The sequence below is a fragment of the Saccopteryx bilineata genome, chromosome 7 (assembly GCF_036850765.1).
Source record: "Saccopteryx bilineata isolate mSacBil1 chromosome 7, mSacBil1_pri_phased_curated, whole genome shotgun sequence".
Classification (NCBI taxonomy): domain Eukaryota; kingdom Metazoa; phylum Chordata; class Mammalia; order Chiroptera; family Emballonuridae; genus Saccopteryx; species Saccopteryx bilineata.
The window spans coordinates 46,690,878-46,711,376 of record NC_089496.1 but is presented as its reverse complement, the minus strand read 5'-3'; the positions used below and the strand labels follow the sequence as shown (position 1 = coordinate 46,711,376).

General features: G+C 43.6%; 1 long non-coding RNA gene across 3 annotated transcripts; it reads right to left on the bottom strand.

Moving 5' to 3' along the window:
- Window positions 1-6,387: 6,387 nt before the first annotated feature.
- On the bottom strand, window positions 6,388-17,252 carry LOC136310926 (uncharacterized). Of its 3 annotated transcripts, none has more exons than XR_010726635.1 (4): window positions 9,692-9,833; window positions 7,770-7,857; window positions 7,315-7,490; window positions 6,388-6,575 (listed from the first exon to the last, which is right to left on the bottom strand). It is a non-coding gene; the product is annotated as an uncharacterized lncRNA (long non-coding RNA). The 3 variants fall into 3 exon arrangements; XR_010726634.1 differs by having other exon boundaries at window positions 7,315-7,487; XR_010726636.1 differs by lacking the exons at window positions 7,770-7,857; window positions 9,692-9,833 and adding an exon at window positions 17,008-17,252.
- Between the last annotated feature and the right edge of the window lie 3,247 nt (window positions 17,253-20,499).

Here is a 20,499-nt window from a genome sequence, read left to right as displayed (position 1 = left end):
ATTGAATAGGAATGTAAAACAAACATTAAAAAACACTAAAACAATAACAAAAATAAACTATCATGAGTTTGAAGAAACAACGTCTAAATTTTATCTCAAAAGATTTTTTTGTTGTTGTTTGTTTTGTTTTTTTTAAAAATTTAAGCTGGAAACGGGGAGAGACAGTCAGACAGACTCCCGCATGCGCCTGACCGGGATCCACCCGGCATGCCCACCAGGGGCGACGCTCTGCCCACCAGGGGGCGATGCTCTGCCCCTCCCGGGCATCGCTCTGCCGCAACCAGAGCCACTCTAGCGCCTGGGGCAGAGGCCAAGGAGCCATCCCCAGTGCCTGGGGCCATCTTTGCTCCAATGGAGCCTTGGCTGTGGGAGGGGAAGAGAAAGACAGAGAGGAAGGAGGGGGAGGGGGTGGAGAAGCAAATGGGCGCTTCTCTTATGTGCCCTGGCCGGGAATCGAACCCGGGTCCCCTGCACGCCAGGCCGACGCTCTACTGCTGAACCAACCGGCCAGGGCCTCAAAAGATTTTATATATTGGAATTATTGGATGTAAAATATAAAATAAAACTATTCAAATTATTTTAAAAAGAAAGGAAAGAGGGAATCAAAACCACGATGCTTTTTAAAAAAACACATAGATTTGGAAAAGAGATATATAGAATGTCTAGAAATAAGAAAGATCATTATTGAAATTAAAATTTACTGTTCCAATTAAGTAGCAGATAAGATATTGTTAAAAACAGAATTTGCAAATTAGAAGATGAATTTGAAGAAATTATCCAGATTGCAGAACAGAAATGTAAAAAGTTTAAAAGAAATGGAAGAATTTGCAGATGCTACTATGGCTGATAGGAGTTCCAGAGGAGAGAACAGAGAGCAAGAGAAAAGATAAGATATGGATAGACAATGGGCAGGAAGTATGGCATTTGTGCAAGACATAAATCTGTAGATCTAGGAATCACAATGAATCCTAAGCATAATTAATAAAAATAAATTTATGTCTAAACCAATTGTAATGAAATTGTGCAGACAAAGATTCTTTATCTTGTCAGAGATAAAAGACCAATTACATACAGAGAAATGCCCATTAGACTGATAGCATGACAGCAGACTTCCCCATCACTACACCAAAGCTAGAAAACAGTGGAATATTGAGTGGGCTTTCAGGAGAAAATATCTGTCAAGCTAGAATTGTATACTCAAACTATCTTCTAAGAAAGACGAAATAAAGCATTTTCAGACACACAAAAACAGAGTTTGTTACCAACAGACTTCCACTAAAAAGAATGTTTAGTTCTTTTTCACTAAAGAATGTCCTGAAAGAACAGAAAACTGATTCCAGGAGAAAGATCTGAGATATAAGAAGAGAGGATGAGCAAAGAAATTGGCTTAAACAGGTGATAAATCTGAATAAACTTTTATGTATAAAACTGTTTGAAATAATTTTTATTATATAGATAATATTACACACCTTATATGTGATATTATAGGTAGCACACATAATAATATTATATATATAATTAAACAAGATAGAACCAAAATACTAGACAAGAATAACCTATAAATGAGAGATGGAAGTGATTGGATTTAAAGAGAATGAAGAGTTTCCCAAATTTATTTGAGTACAGATCTCTACTTGCAAGCATCTTGAGGGATTTATGTTTCAGGAAATGGACTTCGTGTTTGGCAGATATGGCTGGCAAGTCTGTTAACATCCTGGGTCCTACACGCCTATAATAGAGCTGATATTCCTTCACCTCTTAGGAAGCCTGGCTACACTTGTGTTCATTCATAGTGGGTGGATGTAGGTGTGCCAGATAAAAATCCAGACACATAGTTACATTTGAATTCCAGATAAACCACAGATAAAAACTCATCACTATTTGTCTGAAATTCAGACTTAACTAGGTGTCCTGTGTTGTCATTAGCGGGTTGTGGCAACCTCGGTGGAGGAACAAGTTGGGAAAGGCTGTGGGCTGGGGAACGATGACGGAGGTGGGGAGGTGACTTGTCTGCCTGACCTTAGGATACTTGTACTTTTGTCATGAAGGGACCAGAGCAGAGGGTGTTGGTCACATCAGCAGGCTCTCAGCTGACCTTCACGGATAAGCAAGTTGCGCTTGTTGTGAACTCTCGTCCGGGATCAGCTGCTGGGCTTTGCATGCTCTGCTGTCGCAGAGTGTGACAGATGGCCCAAATAAGTGAGCAAAGAATGGAGGGAAGGGCCATGATGCAAACCCATATTCCACTCCCAGAGAACTTCAGCATGACCGGGCAAAGGGCTTGCTGTGAAGCAGACCCAAACTTTACGCGTGGGAGCAGACCATTTGTTATAATGTGGGCTGATTTGTTACCATCTTCCAGAAGGTCTAGGAAGAATAAGAACTAGGAAACCATGTTATATTAAATATAACAGATGCTTATAAGTACTTGCAATGGGCCAGGTTCTGAATAAAGCCCTTTATACATATTAACTCAATATTTAACACAATCCTCTATGGAAGGAACTGTGTTGTTACCACTGCTGTTCTACAGGTGAAGACACCGAGTCTAGAGGTTAAGCATCCTCCCCTAGGCACACCAAGTAAGTAACAGAGCCTGGATTTGAACTCAGGAAGCATAGCTCCAGAGCCGTGCTCTTAGCTGCAAGCTATCATGTCTATCAGTTTATGACTGACTGCCAAGAAATGGTCTGGTCTGAAGTGCCCGCTGGAGGTCGTGGTGACACAAATAGAGACTAAACTTGAAGGTCCAGTCTGGCTGCATTTCCTCTTTGTTCTGTTTCTGCTTATCTGGTGGTAGGCCGGGTATACAGGTATCATCTTTCTGATTTATAAGCCCACATTTCTCAGAAAGTAGATTATAATTAGGTACTATGTATTGACAATGCTTTTTTAACGTACGGAGTACTTGCCACTGCATTAAGGAAGTGGCAGAGCCAGGATATAAGTTTACCTGGACTATAGATGTCCTGTGTCAGCTGTCTCCTAGGTTATGGATGCAAAAACACTTTGTGACGGCGCAATACTAGGGGGACATCTGCTGGCTTTGCCTGCCCAGCCTCCACCCCCTCCTTCTGCAACAGCGTGCAGGTTCTTGTTGAGAAACTATCCTACTGGATTCACTCTTCTTGGAACTTTCAGTCAAGGTGCCGAAGGGCAGTTGTATGAGCCAAACAGAACCTCTAACAATGGATTTAAATCCTGAGAGAGGCCCTGGCCGGTTGGCTCAGTGGTAAAGCGTCGGCCTGGTGTGCAGAAGTCCCGGGTTCGATTCCCGGCCAGGGCACACAGGAGAAGCGCCCATCTGCTTCTCCACCTCTCCTCTTCTCCTTCCTCTCTGTCTCTCTCTTCCCCTCCTGCAGCCAAGTCTCCATTGGAGCAAAGTTGGCCCGGGCTCTGAGGATGGCTCCTTGGCCTCTGCCCCAGGCGCTAGAGTGGCTCTGGTTGCAACAGAGCGACGCCCTGGAGGGGCAGAGCATCGTCCCCTGGTGGGCAGAGCATTGCCCCCTCTTGGGCGTGCCGGGTGGATCCCGGTCGGGCGCATGTGGGAGTCTGTCTGACTGTCTCTCCCCGTTTCCAGCTTCAGAAAAATACAAAAAACAAACAAACAAACAAACAAAAAACCAAAACTGAGAGATGGGGTCAAGTGATCTCAAAATGGTGAATGGCAACACATCTCAGGTGCTCTCCTGAAAAGTGTCAGCATCCTAGGTCCCTAGGGAAAGTTTTTCCTTAAAGCCTGAGGGAAGCATTTACTTCTGCATTAGAGGGAACCAATCCTATAATGTATGCATCACCGACCAATACCAGAAAGTTCTGGAACCTTCTATATGGTGTCCTCACCTACAGTTTGTTCAGAGATTGTTCTCTGGAGAGGGAGGAGCAAACACTATTCCAAATAGATTTCTGAGATAAAAGTCTTGGGAATGGCTTTTTAAAGTTTAATAATATCCATTGAGAATGTCTCCAAGGGGATGTGTGTGTGTGTGTACAAGTTTATGGTTTCTCCTAAATATATATACAGTATGTATACATATATACTTAAATTATTTATACATGCACATATATTATAAATATAAAGCATTTTAGTATATATATATTCATTTATATTTTATGTATATAAATACATTTTATATATATAATACATGTACTTATATATCACTATATAAATGAATAAATATTATACATATATTCAGGAGGAGCCATAAACTTTTTAACACACACACACACACACACACACACACACACACACACACACACGAAGACATTTTAACTGTCAGCTAGAAACTAACTTGAAAGAAGAGCGCCCCCTGCTGCCACTTGCGTAAAATAGATTTTCTGTCTGGCAATGCTGAGGAAAACTTCCTTAAAAGGCTCTTAGGTTGTCTGGTTGCTGTCTGTAACAAAAAATAAAATTATATTAAAAAACTAAAAGTATATTTAAATGAGTAGCATCTTCAGCTCTTCTCCTAGCAATATTATGTTGGGCAGGAGGAAATGGTTTTATTTACTTCAGAGCACCCAGGAAAAGTAAACGCACCGATTTTGACAACCAGCTTGGCTGGCTCTTTCTGGGGATATTAGCAAGAAGGGTGTTGGAGACAATTGCGTGACAGCAATGACGTAAGGAAATAAAGGATGCGCTTGCTTCGCGTTCTGGACCGAGCTGTAGATTGGACTGGATTGGTCCCCGTTCCGGACAGCACTCTGGCCCATCTGGACAAAGTAATAGAGACATGAGTGGCATCACTGTGGCAGGTGTTAGTCTGGAAACGTCCGTCCCTTTCAGTGACCATTCCTGTGTCCATCTCTGCAGATTCCCTGGCTCTGTGGGGGCAGCTCTGAGCTCTCGCCCTTCTCTGATCTGTCACTCCTGGCTCACTCTTTATCTCCAGACTTTGCAGGGATTTCTTGATTTTGAAATATTTGCATCTTCAGGGAAGAGACACTGTCCCAGCCAGCTTCATCATAGTCTTTTAGCTAAAAAAAAAAAAAGAAAAGAAAAGAAAAAAAAAAGAGGAAGAAGTGGACGTCATCACATCTCTGAGGAAAGTATCTTCCCTAAGCCCCGGTTTCTTCATCAGCTGTAAAACAGGAACAATAGAAGAACGCACTTCACCACGTTTCTGTGAGAGTTATAGCTGATAAAGCACTTAAATGGTCATTGTTGTAATATATAACAAAATAACTATAAGGTGTTATAGAAATCTCTTGAGTAGAGAAAAATATTAATAGATGAGCATGTGGTGGATCAGATCAGGCCAGAGGGAGGAAGGTTAAAAATCAAGGGAAGGCATTTCATCCATAATAAACTAATCTTAAAAATACATAAAAAATAATTTGGAGATGCATATACCAAATATTAACAATGGGTATCTTCAGGTGAGGAATTTATACCTGACCTTTTTTTCTCCTGTACACAGATGTCCTTGTTCCGCTGGGTTAGAAAACAGTGGGTGGCATGACTGAGTCATGGGCTGCGTGATTGAAAGTGTTTATTTAACCGACTCTCTTATCTGCATTGGCCCCTTTCCTTCCTTCCTTCCTTCCTTCCTTCCTTCCTTCCTTCCTTCCTTCCTTCCTTCCTTCCTTCCTTCCTTCCTTCCTCCCTCCCTCCCTCCCTCCCTCCCTCCCTTTCCTCTTTCTTTCTAAATTACACTTTTTTTCTTAAAACACCAAAAAATAATTATGGGCAGACTTGCTTTTTATTTGGACTCAATAGTTCCAGTGGTGGCCTCTTGATTCTCTGTCTTCCTGGTTGGGACAGATGTGACAGCTTCCCTAGTGCTCTGAGCATCGTTCTCAGAGACCCAGCCAACAGCGCGGCCCTCCTGTCCTCCTACCAACTTCCTAAGCGCCCGACTTCCTATACGCAGCCCTAATACTGGCGTGGGCTCTGCTCCCGCTATGAATCCTGACTGATACATACCTGCTACCTGGCCTGGCCTCCTTTTCCTTGTTGGTGGACCAGGTAGCGGACCGTCTGGTTTTCAGTACAGTAGATTCCACAAACAAAAAAAAAAAAAGAAAGAAAGAAAAAAAAGAAGTAATTAGCAGAGCCTCAGCTGCTGGTGCTAACTGGTAAGGAACAGTCCGTTGTATATAAAGAGCCCCCGGCTTCAGTTCTGCACCCCCTTGTTCTGGTCTTGGCTCCGCCCCTCACCAGCAGAATCACTTACATGAAACTCCTGACCTGTTCCAGGACTGTTTCCTGGACTTTAAAATAAAGGGTTCCAGTTAGATTTTAAAGGCCATTTTAGCTCACAGAGTCTAAGGTCTTAGGAAATCATTACAGGAAGCTAAGAAGGAAATGGTTAACTGTCGAGTGGTTAATACCTATAGCTCTCTAAGTATTAAAAGCTTCGCAAATGACATATTTACTTCTCTTCCTCCTTGTTTTGCTTGCAGTCTTAGGTGGTAAGGTCTCTCTGCTCTGTTTGCTTCCTTTTGTTTTGTCTTCCATTAATAGCAAATTGACATAAAATTGCAGTTCCAGAGAATTAGAGGGGTTGCTATGGAAACAGCCTTGATTCATGGATGTAAACACTAAGCTGTTGATGCTATTCTCTGAGGTGCTGGCAAAAAGAGAAACACAAAGTAAATGTTAGAGTAAGAATTGCATTTTGTTTTCAGAGACATGGACCACACTCTGAAGGCTTGATCTTAGGTATATATAACAGGTCACTGCAAAGATTTGGTTACATCAAGGTCTAATGATGCTCCCTGACTCTGTGGCTGATGCGATATAGCAAGGCTGGAATGTGGGTGTTAATTCTGTCCCTCTATGCCCAAGTTACAAAGGACTCCCAAAATTTCCATTGCAATTAACATGAAAATAGATATACCTCCACTTCAGGCTTATTGGCTGTGTCTCAAAATTGTCCTTTTTGTGGGGGTTATAGGGGGACTACTGACATTTTATTTCTTCCCTCAAACCATTTCATTTACTTTCAGAATGAAGATTTACTAGTCTAGGCTCTTCTTCCCTCCCCACTTCCTTCCTCTCTCTCTTCCTTCCCTCTTTCCTCCCTTCCTTCCTTCCTTCCTTCCTTCCTTCCTTCCTTCCTTCCTTCCTTCCTTCTTCCATTTTATTGAGGTAAATATATATACAATAAAATTCATTCACTTTAAATGTACATTTGATGAATTTTGGTGAGTTATGATGATGGTATATAGTCATTTAGCTTCCCCCCAAATTAGACAACATTCCCATCATCTTAAACGTTACCCCTTGTCCCTTTTCCATGGATTTGGTCCACCCTGATGCCCAGCTCCCTACAACCATTGATCTGATTTCTGTCACTCTAGTTTTACCTTTAGCAAAATTTCACGTAAATGGAACCATATGGTATGTAGTCTTTTGCCGTTGACTTCTTTCACCTAAGGTGACACGATATTCATCCATGTGGTTGTATGTATTATTTCATTTCTCTTTTCTTGCTGTAGAATATTCCATTGTATGGACAGATCACCATTTGTTTATTCACCTACTGGCAGATAGAAATTTGGGTTGTTTCTGGGTTTTGGCTATTATAAATAGTGTTGTTACATACCAATCTTTGTGTGAATATGTGTTATTTCTCTTGAGTAACTACCTCAGAGAAGGATGGCTGGCTTGATGGTAAGTGTACAATGTTTCATGACTTTATAAGAAACTTCCATACTGTTTTTCAGAGTGACTGTACCATTTTCATTCTCCCTAGTAATTTATGAGAGTTTCACCTTCTTGCCAATAGTGAGGATTGTCTTGGTTTCTGTATTTATCTCACCCTGGACAAGCAGCAGTTTGTGGACCATACTTTGAGCAGGACGACTCCAAGCCTTTCACAGGAATATGTCCAGGATCCCAAATGTAATCTGAAAAGCAACTAGGCATTCTGGTATCACCAATCAGAAAAATGGGATCTAATGCAAAACTCCGCCCCTGGATCAAGAACATGAACATTACCCACGTCTAAGTTCTACAGCTTTTACTTTTAACGCCGACACTGCAATATACCTTTTGTTTTAGAAACGCTTCAATTCGTCTCTCTTTCCTACATAATGCACAATAGACATAATACGTATTTTGAAAGAATCCTAATTTAGCTCTAACTTGCCTCATGGCTTTGAAAGCATACCCATTAGCATCGTTTCCATCCTCATTAGCATCGCTTGCATTGAGCTTGGATGAGCCGGATGTACCGGATGTACCGAGTGGAGAGTGGACGAACAGCCAGGTTTGGAAATACAGGCAGGGAGACTCGGGACAGATGGGGTGGGTGGAGTCACAGAGATGCACCCTGAACTGCAGCAGGAGAAAACCTCAGGTCGAACCCTAATTAGGAGCCACGGAAGATAGAACATATTGCCAAAGGAAGCAGCTGAAATTACTTTCCCAAATCAGGTAAGTTTCCTAGCATTTGGCGCTTGGAGAAGGGGGCACGTTATTGATCTCACATGTCAGGAGAGCCTGTTGGCTGTTTTATTTTCTGCCCCTTCCGACGGCAAATTCAACTCACTGCACAGTCAAGTGGAGCAAGTGTCACACAATTATCTGTGTAGTTTCAAATCCAGGCTCCACAGCCCCAAGGGCAGGTGGATTCGGCTGCTTGTTTGTGATTGAAGAGCATATTAGAGTCGAACATTCAGAAATGCATTAACACATGCTTATCCCTAATTACTTATCGAGGGTGGGTTAGAGCTGAGTGGAGTTATTTTGCTAAATAGTGCAGAAATTCCATTAAAAGATTAATTCACCAGGGAGAGATTGCTCTGTTCTCAAAATAAAAGTAGCCATAAAGTACAGGGATCCTGCTGAGACAATGCTGTGACTGCCACTAACAGGCTATTTTTGGCAACGTGTTCTGGAATGGAACAAGGTTACCGAAGACACATGAAGAATTAGATTTGCATTAAAACAGGACACTCATTTATTTTTTCTATAAGAAGTAAAGTTTGGGCAAAGTTTATGGTAAAGAGATTTTGGGGGGGGGATAGGAGTGTTTATGGGAAATAAAACATATTATTGTTTTGATTTGGAAAATCTTTTTGTCCCTTTGCTACGATCAGCCTTAAGTTGCAATGGCAACAAGGATTAAAATGTATTTATCTTTTAAGCAAAAATACAAGCTTATGAATGGTGAACCAGAGCAGTGGGAGGCGCTTTATATATTTTATATACATTATACATTTTTACGGAATAAGTGGGTCAGCAAGTATGAAGTTCTTGCTAATGGGTTGATGTAAACAAAATAAGCAGTTTAAGCATGAAGTTAATTACTAGACATCTGGGTTAAGAAGGCTGGGAGGCAATGAGGAAGCTGGCTTACCACCCCCTCCTCATATATAGACTTTCTAAAGTGATTCTTGAAGTCTCCATGAGTCCGAGGCTCCAGACTTCATAGATGACTTCATAGGTGAGCAACCATCAGTTACCTCTCCACTGCACAGGGACAACTCTGTGCCGCCGTCAAGGCCATTCACCCAGACCAATACCTCTCTCTTTATTTCTCCTCAAGGGCTGCAACGGAAAGGAATGCAGTGCACTTGGGGGTGGACAAGCTTGACCAGTGGTTCACTGCCGCCAGGAGCAGGTAGGTCAATACAGCTGCAACTGGCCCAGCAGTTAGGTAGCAGATCTTAGTAGACGTCATAATATAATATTTCAATAGTGGATAAGCCATTTAGTAAAAAATAATTTAGGGCTGACCTGTGGTGGTGCAGTGGATAAAGCGTTGACCTGGAACTCTGAGGTTGCCGGTTCAAAACCCTGCACTTGTCCGGTCAAAGCACGTATGGGAGTTGATGCTTCCTGCTCCTCCCCCCTTTCTCTCTCTCTCTCTCTCTCTCTCTCTCTCTCTCTCTCTCCTCTCTAAAAAATGAATAAAAATAAAAATACAGATAAAAAAATAATTTAGGTCCTCATTTTATACCATACACCTTACATGAGAATATATTCTAGATGAACGAAAAGATTAGATGTTAATGTTTAAGCTATAAAATAAAGGAAAAAAGTAACTGAGTTTGGAATGGGAAAGGACTATTCAGGGGTCAAAATCAATGGAAAAATATTGCAAAATATTCATAATAGGTTTGATCATATAAAACACATATTACTTCTGTGCATGTATTTAACAATGACTATAATCAAAATAAAAAATATAAAATTGGTCAATATTTATAAAATCACTATACCACTGATCTTACTGTAGAAATATGTCACATAAGGTAACAAGAACTCTTTTTCCCCAAATTAAGTTAAAATTTCATAAAATTTAATATCTTATGAAAAGAGTAAATAATATAGTAATATGTCCAGCCTTCGTAGGAGCTAAACAAATCTAAATCGAAATAAGATCATTTCTTTTATATTATCAAATATCAAAGATTTAAAAGAAATATACAATATACATATATAACTCGATAAAGACCCTCTAATCCTCGGCTAGAACAATTTGGTCATATATGTCAAATTTTACCTTACTTCAGTAAATTTTTCTTTATAGCTTAATGAACTAGTCAGAAATGCAAAGGCTTATACATCAAGATATTTATCTATTAATTTATTAAAAGTCTGAAATGACCTCAATGTGCAATGCTAGAAAAATCTTATATAAAAAATCTTATTAAAATAATGTAAAAATATTATTTTACATTATATATTTTAATTTTCAAAAATATCAGTAGTATTTCAAATTGTAATTAGTGACATGAGAAATAATCAGAAGATAAGATAATGAGCTTTTTGAGGTGTTCCAAATATTTTATTTCGAAAGGAACATAGTTTATTTTTCTAATTATAAAAATAAAATAAAAAACTAAAGCCACCTACAGAGATTAAAAAAGAAAGTAGAATGAATCAATAGTCTTCCATAGAGTTCTCTGGGCGCATATGCAGGCACAACCTCTCATGCATAAACTTACATTATATTATTTTCATGAGTGAGTGAAGAATTGTTATTCCTCTTTCCCACATTGGAGAACTAAGAGCCCAGAAGGGTAACTAGCCTGTTTGAAACTATTGGAAAATCAATAACAGCACTAGGAACCGAATGCATCATTTCTCCTCCTGGTCATTCACTGATAGGAAACGATTAGCCTGAGTTTCCTTTCTGGCTGGTTAGGGTCCCACCCAGGGGCAACTTTTCCATCAGGCACCGTGCCTAGGGCGGATGACACTCCTAGGGGCCCACACAAAAAGTTTTGATTTCTTTTAAAAAATCTGAGAAAAAGGTTATATCAACAGAGTCATAAATATAATTTTTAACATTTCTTTAATGGAAGAAGGGGCCCATGAAAGACAAAACGTTGCCCCGATCCCACGACCACACCCATTTCCTATCGTGCAGCGAGGAAACAGCCTCTTCAGGACAAAAGACACCACCCTTGGGGTCAGACAGGAGCAAACGTGTCAAAGTACGACCTTTCTCCCATAGCTACTTCCCATCTCTCAACTGCCTTGTTTTTACAGTCAGGTTTCTGGATGTCTGATTTACATACAGTAAAATTTACTCTTTTTACTGTACGGTTATGTGAGTTTTGACAAATACACATCATTGCTAAACCCATTGCCACAGTCAAGATATAGAATTTTCCCATCAGCCTCAGATATTTTCTCATGTGCTGTTGCAGCCAACCCCTCCTCTCTAGCTCCTACAACCACCGATCAGACGATATTTGAGGCCACAGGCTGGGTGAGATCCCAGAGGAGGTAAATACAGTTTGGGAAGAGAAGGGGCTCAGAGGCAGACCCCAGGGCCCACCAGTGTTCAGGGAAACCGGACAAGGAGAGGGAAATAATAAACCTAATTCACAGGGTTCTTAATTCATCAGTCTTCCGGGGTAAATGAACACAATCAAAGAACTTAGAACTAGCACCTAGGACGTGCTTAATAAATGCGAGCCTCTATTATCTATTTATTTAGCAACCCAGTTCCCTAAGGATTTGAATAAGACATAAAGTAACATATAAAGTAAGAAGATGCAGGAATCACACAAATACGCATGGAGTGCCGACTGCCTGCCAAGCGCTGATCTGGGTGCTAGGGAAACGGCAGTGACGAAATGCACAAGACCCTCTGCCTTAGAGTGAGGTGAAGGTGGGAGAGACGCACACTGAACGAAATAAATGAGTGAATATACAGAACAGCAGATAGAGATGAGATCCACAGCGGAAAATAATGTGCTGAGGGTAAGGATAAAGTGGAACCATTTTAAATCTGACGTTCCTGGGAGGCACTACTGAGATGGTGACGTTTGAAGGTGAGGGAGAAGAGCAAATGGGGAAATAGACTTTCCAGCAGAAGGAACAGTAAGTGCAAAGGCCCTGAGGTGGAAACCTGCTCCATTTGCCCAAGGACTTGGAGAAACTTGAACAGAATGTGAAGGGGAAGAGCAGCAGGCAATGATGTGCGGAGGGGGTGCATTGCACATGCGTGGGACCTTGTAAGTCATGCTCATGACTTTGACTCCCAGTGACATAGGGGCTGGGGGAGGCTGAATTGATCTCACACCTTTCCCATTTTATAAGAAATTAAAAAAAAATTTTTTTTAAAGTTTTTTAAATTTTATTTATTCATTTTTAGAGAGGAGAGAAAGGGAGAGAGAGAGGGAGAGAGACAGAGAGACAGAGAGGAAGAGAGAGGAGAGAGAGGCAGAGAGAGAGAAGGGGGGGAGGAGCTGGAAGCATCAACTCCATCAACTCCCATATGTGCCTTGACCAGGCAAGCCCAGGGTTTCAAACCGGCGACCTCAGCATTTCCAGGTCAACGCTTTATCCACTGTGCCACCACAGGTCAGGCCTTATAAGAATTTTTGTCATAGGCCAAATTTTCCTGTGAGAAAACACTAAAAGCAGAATACTAGTTATATTCACGGTCACTGAAAGCAAACAGTAGCGTGCAGTTTGGAATAACTTGGCCTTAGGAATCTTAAAATTCATTCAATCTTCATTCAACAAGCATGTATTGCTCACAGGAAATAAAACAGGCCTTACGACACTGATAAAAATGACGGCACCGAGACTAAAAGTTTTGTATTTTTGTAACAAGTACAATGCCAGGTCCTGGATTAATTTCAATTCAAGGAAGTACTGACCCAATAGGAATCCCAATGGCCTCATTTGACAGATGAGGAAACTGAGGCCAGAAATGTTAGGCAGCTTCTCCAAGAGCAGAAATTGGCGCCAGTATCTTTTTTGCCACACCGGAATTTACGCATCATGGGATGCCGTCTTTCTTCTTGAACCTCCATTCGCACCAGGTGCAGTATGGGTAAAATAATACGGTTCAACGAAATCATTGCGGGCAGAGTCCCACGATGTTCTACTATTAAATTAAAAAGTCCGTGGTGAATAGGCCCTTTGTCTGGATCAAAACGCAGAAGGGGGCTCTCTGCAGGAATTCACCCCCATTGTCATTGCCACTCTGACCCATTCAGCTGTCTGGGTCAGTGCAACTCCAGGACGGTCCCGCTGAGCTGCAGGCGTGATGAAAAAGCTACCCAACCTGGGACAAGGGATTTAATTCACTGGTCTTGCTTCAAACACCCTGAGAATGAAAGGTTCAAAAAAAGTGATCTCTGAGGGCTCCTCCAGCTGAGAAATTCTACAATTCTGGTCGGACAGTTGTTGGGATTTAAGGGGCAAAGGAGACATAGGTGGAGGGAGAGCTGCCTCCTCTCCTCTCGCTTTATTTTCTGTGCAGCTAAAGCTGATACCTGAAATGTAAATAAACGGTGTCCTCTGACCTTAAAGAAAAACCTCTCTTTCTATTTAATCTCTCTCCTTTATAATGTCTTTTGTGTTCTCTGATTCACAGTCAACTCTGGGTTTTCAAAAACCTTTAAAAGGCTTGAGCCAACCTTTTTTTTCGCAAATTGCCAGGGGTGGGGGCACGAGAAGAAAGAAGAGAAAAGTCCTTGTGTCCCATACGCCACCACACAGTGGCATCTGTCCTCGATTTGGACAAAGCAGATGAAGGGGGAAAGGGGCCCTTAGTGATCAGAAGGAACCAGAGACGGCAGAGCACAGAAGCTATTCTTCGGCCAGCCTCACTATTGTGTGTGTCCCTCTTCACTGTCCTCCCAGGGGCTAGACACCCGACACCCCTACCAAGGTTCTCATGGCATTGACAGTTTAGCTGGAAACCCAAGTCCCCATCCTGGGGCTCTCTCCCTGCCTTCCCATGGACTGTCCCACCCTGCAGCCTTGGAGGGCGTGTCAGCAGGCACAGAGAATAAGGGGAGGCCACCGCAGCAGCGGGTGTCATGCCAGCTCCGGGCAGCCCCCAGTGGCCAGGCTTGGCCAACCAGGCTATGAAACCAGAGACCAGCCCAGTCCACACAGAGCCTCTCAGCCATGGTGACTTCATTACTATGCAACTAGGGCACCGGGCCCTGCCAGGGGCTCTGCAAACATACTTGCTCAGGAAGACCGGGAGGATGGATGCACCGGGCTTCTGCTTCTCTCCTTTCTCTTTGTCTTCTTTCCCCACAATCGTTCTCATTCTCCCTCGTTCACCTCCTTACTCCCTCTCTCATGCCTCCCTTTTTTCTCTCTCTTTTTTCCTTCACCCTTTCTCTTTTACTCTGCCCCTCTCTCACCCCTTTTCCTCCATTCCTCCATCCCTCCATGTCTCCCACCACTCGCCAATCCTCCTCTTCCCTCTCTCTGTCTCTTCTCCAGTGGAGAATTTACCCAGCAGTTGTTCATGGGTCTCCCAACTAACTGCTGGTGCACCAAATGTCCAGGTCAACACCCCTGTCTCAGTGAGTCCTTAACATAAACTCTCAGTGCCTAGAGCAGGGGTCCCCGAACTGCGGCCCCCTGAGGCCATTTATCCGGCCCCCGCTGCACTTCCGGAAGGGACACCTCTTTCATTGGTGGTCAGTGAGAGGAGCACATTGACCATCTCATTAGCCAAAAGCAAACCCATAGTTCCCGTTGAAATACTGGTCAGTTTGTTGATTTAAATTTACTTGTTCTTTATTTTAAATATTGTATTTGTTCCCGTTTTGTTTTTTTACTTTAAAATAAGATATGTGCAGTGTGCATAGGGATTTGTTCATGGTTTCTTTTATAGTCTGGCCCTCCAACGGTCTGAGGGACCGTGAACTGGCCCCCTGTGTAAAAAAATTTGGGGACCCCTGGCCTAGAGGATGGGAGGAGGTTTGAGACATTTTCTTTATGCTTATTCCTGCAGGATCTTTTGTTTCTTTTCTTTCTTTCTTTCTTTCTTTCTTTCTTTCTTTCTTTCTTTCTTTCTTTCTCTTTCTTTCTTTCTTTCTTTCTTTCTCTTTCTTTTTCTTTTCTTTCTTCTTCTTCCTCTTTCCCTCCCTCCCTCCCTCCCTTCCTCCCTTCTCCCTTCCTTTCTCTCTTTCTCTCTCTCTCTTTCTTTTTCTCTTTTAGGGGGAGAATACCATGCATCAGTTGGATTATTGTCTTTGGATTTATTCTCTCTCGGTCTGATGCCCTAGTGAGAAATTGGCGAGCTTCCTTTCAGATATCACAGTTAATGTGAAGCGAGGAATTGCAGGACCATTGCTACAGCGGGACTGAATATCACAGGGGTTTAAGAGAAGGAAGTTACCAGTAACCTCCATTTCATTACATACCAAAATCCTCTCCGAGAAGATTTTATCACTCAGGTAGGGAGTCCCAGGAAACTTTAAGCTACAAAAAAGTTCATCTCTGTGAACTTTGCACATGACCAACAGTGAATTTCCTTTCCAAGTAAAGCCACAGCACCGGGTCCCAGCACCCTACTCTTTGACACCAGCACTGAAGAAGACCTCTCTTCCCGACAGAATAGGAAAGAGGTCGGTTATTCAGTCATAAACATGTACTGGGGGGTCCGGTAGAACTTGCTGTGGTATTGTGTGGGAGAAAGAATAATTTCTGCCGCATCCCAGGGCTGGGCAGTAAGCATTACCGCGTTGGCAGCCACACAGAATGCTGCTTCTCCACGCGGCTATGGAGAGTTAGGCCCTCGAGTCAAAGGCCCCTGAGAGAGCACAATGACAGCTAGAAGGTGTACAGTGCCCATTCTCAACCTCTTTCTGATACCCAGGCCAGTCCCCTGGAGCAGTGAATCCCACGTTTACTTCCATGACTTCTGTGACCTTGGACTCCAGCAATGCATCCAGGTGAGGGCCTTCTGCAGCTGTCTCTAGTTGCTGTGAGTTAACGTGAAAGACTTCTGTTAATTCAACTTCATTGAGATTTCATCAATGAAGAGCCAATCTTTTTTTCTCCCTTTGGTTGATTATTTCACAGTAAATACCAACATTTAATTGAACCTAGTTGTTTCAAAACCCACGGTCGTGGGGACGGTGTATTCTTTTCCCTGTTGGTGAAAAATGAACTTAACACAATTCTGGAACCACAATTCTGGAAAGGTCAACATTCTTTCCATTTGAAAACTGAAGAATTAGGGGAGGGTACAGTTTTTATTATAAACACAAGTGGATCTTATAAATTCCATCAATTTCAACTATAGAAACAGAAAGCCATGTATCTAAATATGTCTTACTATTCAATTTTAAATTTATGCAATCTGCCTCTTCTAAACTAAAAATCTACCAAATTTAAAGATCTGAAGTCTAAAAAAAAAAAATCTTAACTAATCATGAAAAAGTCAATATTACCCTGACTGAATTCTGGTGTCCAAATCCTGGAAAACTAACCTATGTAGCTTGATAGTTTCTCTGGGGAGTGTTGTGGAAAGGGTACTGACTTTGGTGTCAGAGAGGTGAGGGTTAGAATCCTAGCCATCCCCCAACCCCCGAGGTACTTAATCCCTTGGTGCCTCACTCAGAGGGACTATTAACACCTGTAATACAGGTTATTGTGAGGATTAAACAAGACAATGCCCAATAGTGTCTCTCTCAGCACCATGCTTGCTACGCCGTTGATGAGCAATACTTTCACCTTCCCTACCCCTTCGCCCTTGACACTGGGAAACCTGGCTGTAGACCTTACTCCTCCAGACCACTAGATGGCATTCATTTAGTGAGTCCTTCACCTACCATTGGAAAGCATCTGGGGAATTTACCACCATCCTGTCCCCTCAATGTTTATCCAAGTGTTGGTGATCTCACTGTGGATTCTGCTCCTCCTGGCTTGAGCCCAGCGGTTGAGGATGAAATGTTTGGACTGACATTCCTCAATGAGCAAGGCACACGCTCCACCTAGACCCGCAGGATAAAGCGGTACTGAATCTAGTCCATAGAAAGAGAGGGGTTGGAAGAAGGGAAAAGAGAGACAAGGAGAATGAAAGAGAAGCAAAAAGTGAAAGGTCAATCAATGGGAGAGAGAGTGATGGGCGGAGGTCAATAAGAGGCTGGACGAAGAAGACAGGAATTAAGTTAATATTTGACTGAAAGGGGGAGGACATTATTTTTGTTTCACATGTGTGAAAACAAAAGAGAGAAGTCTAAGAGGCTTTGAGGTCTATGTGTCCATATCAGGTGGATGTACCTGGCTGCCCAGCCTATGAATACCAGAGATAGGCAAACACGGACAAAGTCTGGCACCACACCCAGTTACCTTTCAACTGTCAAAGAGATCTCCTCCTCCCCCGAGTTGCAGAGCTGAGATAAGTGCGGGCATCGCCTGGGGTTACGGATAGGTCTGGAATATGAGGGGAGGCAGCCATCGCTGTTGTTGTTCGCTCTGATCATTCTCAGCGAGGAGTTCTTCAGGGCGCATGACAGCTTCTTAGGCTCAAGGTGAATTCTTGGAGACAATGAGCTGCCTTTCACTAGGAGGAGGGAGGCTGAGGTGAAATGATTACCTGTTAAGATGCTGGGACTGGGCCCTGGCCGGTTGGCTCAGTGGTAGAGCGTCGGCCTGGCGTGCGGGGGACCCGGGTTCGATTCTGGGCCAGGGCACACAGGAGAAGCGCCCATTTGCTTCTCCACCCCTCCCCCTCTCCTTCCTCTCTGTCTCTCTCTTCCCCTCCCACAACCAAGGCTCCATTGGAGCAAAGATGGCCCGGGAGCTGGGGATGGCTCCTTGGCCTCTGCCCTAGGCGCTAGAGTGGCTCTGGTCCCGGCAGAGTGACTCCCCCCACCCCAGGGGCAGAGCGTCGCCCCCTGGTGGGTGTGCCGGTTGGATCCCGGTCGGGCGCATGCAGGAGTCTGTCTGACTGTCTCTCTCAGTTTCTAGCTTCGGAAAAATACAAAAAAAAAAAAAAAAAAAAAAAAAAAAAAGATGCTGGGACTGTGTGTGCGAGGGGGTCCTGCACTGAGAAGAGGGTCTCCTACGTGGCCCTTAGAGATTTTTCTGATGTCACCTCGTTTCTCAAAGAAGATGGAAAACAAGACTAGCTATGTCAGGCAAGCGTGTCCAGCAAAGCCCAAGGCATGCAAATGTGTGTACAGCCACCGTATGCTAAGTAGTCATGTTCCGCATGGAAATACATGTTCAGCAGACACCTCGGTATCTCCTGATCTGGGTGGATTGGAACTAACTCAGAAAACCCACTCACATTACCAGTCTAAGTAGTCGTTGAGAAAAATTCTTTGAAACAGATTTTAAGTCCATTTTTTTCACTAGTTCCGACAATAAGATTAAATCTTATTTCAGCAGATTTCGAACAATGTTTTGTGAGTTGACTGGGAAACTGAGTTTCCATTTTTCATCTTCTGATCCAACTGAAGAAAACTGGAAAATACTTGCTGGTGGCCAACCTCCAAATGGTTATCGGTCCTTCAGGCTTATTAGATATTCCCTGTGCTGTCTAGACAAGCAGGACCCGATTTATTTTTAGTGTGCAGAAATTCTTCCAGACTCAAAGAGTTTCACGACGCCCACGTGTTTGGCTTCTGGTTTTCCAGTAACTCCTGTTCCGACTTCCCGGGCCATTTCTTCCCCAACTTTGGTCTGTGTGCTTGGATGGGGCAAGGGCAGGACACATGGAACCGGGCAAAGCCAATCAGGAGTCTCATTCCTCTGGTTCCAAGAATGGACTCGGAGACGGGCTAAGCACTCTCTTCCTAACGGGAGACAGAACGAGACCTCTGCTGGGAATTCTGGGAAGGGTCCCAGCGGCCCTCTGTTGGGCTGGGCGTGCAGAGATGAGAACCTGGAGCCTCGCATCCCCTCTCTGAGCCTTAGCAAAGAGCCAGCTGATCTGAGGCCTGGGACGCGTAGGTCTTGGCTGCTGGCTAACGAGCTTGGACTTTGTCCCTTACCATATAGAGATATTGATCACCGGGCTTGACCCGACAAGTCAGCATTAATCTGCCAAACCCCTGCCTACAGTCGAGGACGAGGCACAGAGGTCACTTCTGTGGCTCCTGCAGGACGCAGGCCAGGGACAGTCAGACCTACCCCAGAGCGGGGCCGAGGGGTGGGAGGCCGGGCAGCAGAGCGAGCGGGTGCCATGTTCTCAGCACCCAGCACCTTGCTCTTCTGGGCATGACCTCTTGCTTGCAGGGGACGAAATGCCAGCCTCGGAACACCAGATGTCTATTAGCCTTTGTCCCTGAGCTAGACGAATGGAGCTTCGTGGCGTCCGCTTTGTTTGGCTTCCCCGGTGTTTATCAGCTTTCTGTTTCTGCACTCACCGCGCCCTCTGACTCACCCTGTGTGTGTGCTATAGGCGTGTGCTTCTTCTCAGAGCTTTAGAAGAAAGTTCTTTTTCCTCTCCACATACCTCGTTTTCAAGAGTGCATGCAACTTATATCACTTTACATCGCCTCTGTGTGTGTGTGTGCGTGCATGCGTGTGTGTGTATATGTGTGTGTGTGTGTGTGATCACAAAGTAGTCCTGTGCGAATCTTGCTCCCTAAAGCAAGGAGGAATTAAGCAACTGGTTGTTCATTTGACAGCACAGATTTCATGAAAAATGTCAAAGATAGAACGAAATAAAAGCCTGCTTCTCCTGACTGCTCACACGGTATTGTGAGCGAAGCCTGGCAGAGGCCTGAACTCTAGTTCGAGCTCCCGCACAGACCACGTGGCCTTGCACAGGCTCCTTAACAGACCTGTCCCTGGGTTTTCTCATCCATAAAATGAAACGGCTCTATCCGAAGCACTCTGAGTTTGTTCCCAGCTCTGTGATTCTAAACATCTGCTTTGAGAGCCCATGGTGTTGGTCGCTAATGGGTCACGAAGGCACGGAGTTGGCTCTGTGGTCGCTGAGCTTGGAAGGGGCGGTACTCACTCCGGCCCGTGTTTGCCTCGCTGGTTCTGTCTGGCTGTCAGCAAGCAGCCTGACTTGGACAAATTGTATTTCTAAGAAGCGCTACACTTACTCACCCCTTCTTGAACCTAGAGATAAATTGAAGCCCCCATTAGGGATTTTTTCCATAAACAAATCAAGGTATAATTTAAGGAACCTTGTTTGTACTCCAGAGGGAGGCATGAGGCACCGTGGTTAGAATAGCTCAAATTCCCACCCTGCTCTTTATAGGCTGGTGACCTTGCAAAGATACTTACTGCATTTGACCTTTTTTTTTTTAAGTGTTTAACTGGAGGTAATAACACAAATTCGATGGATCTATTTTGAGTGT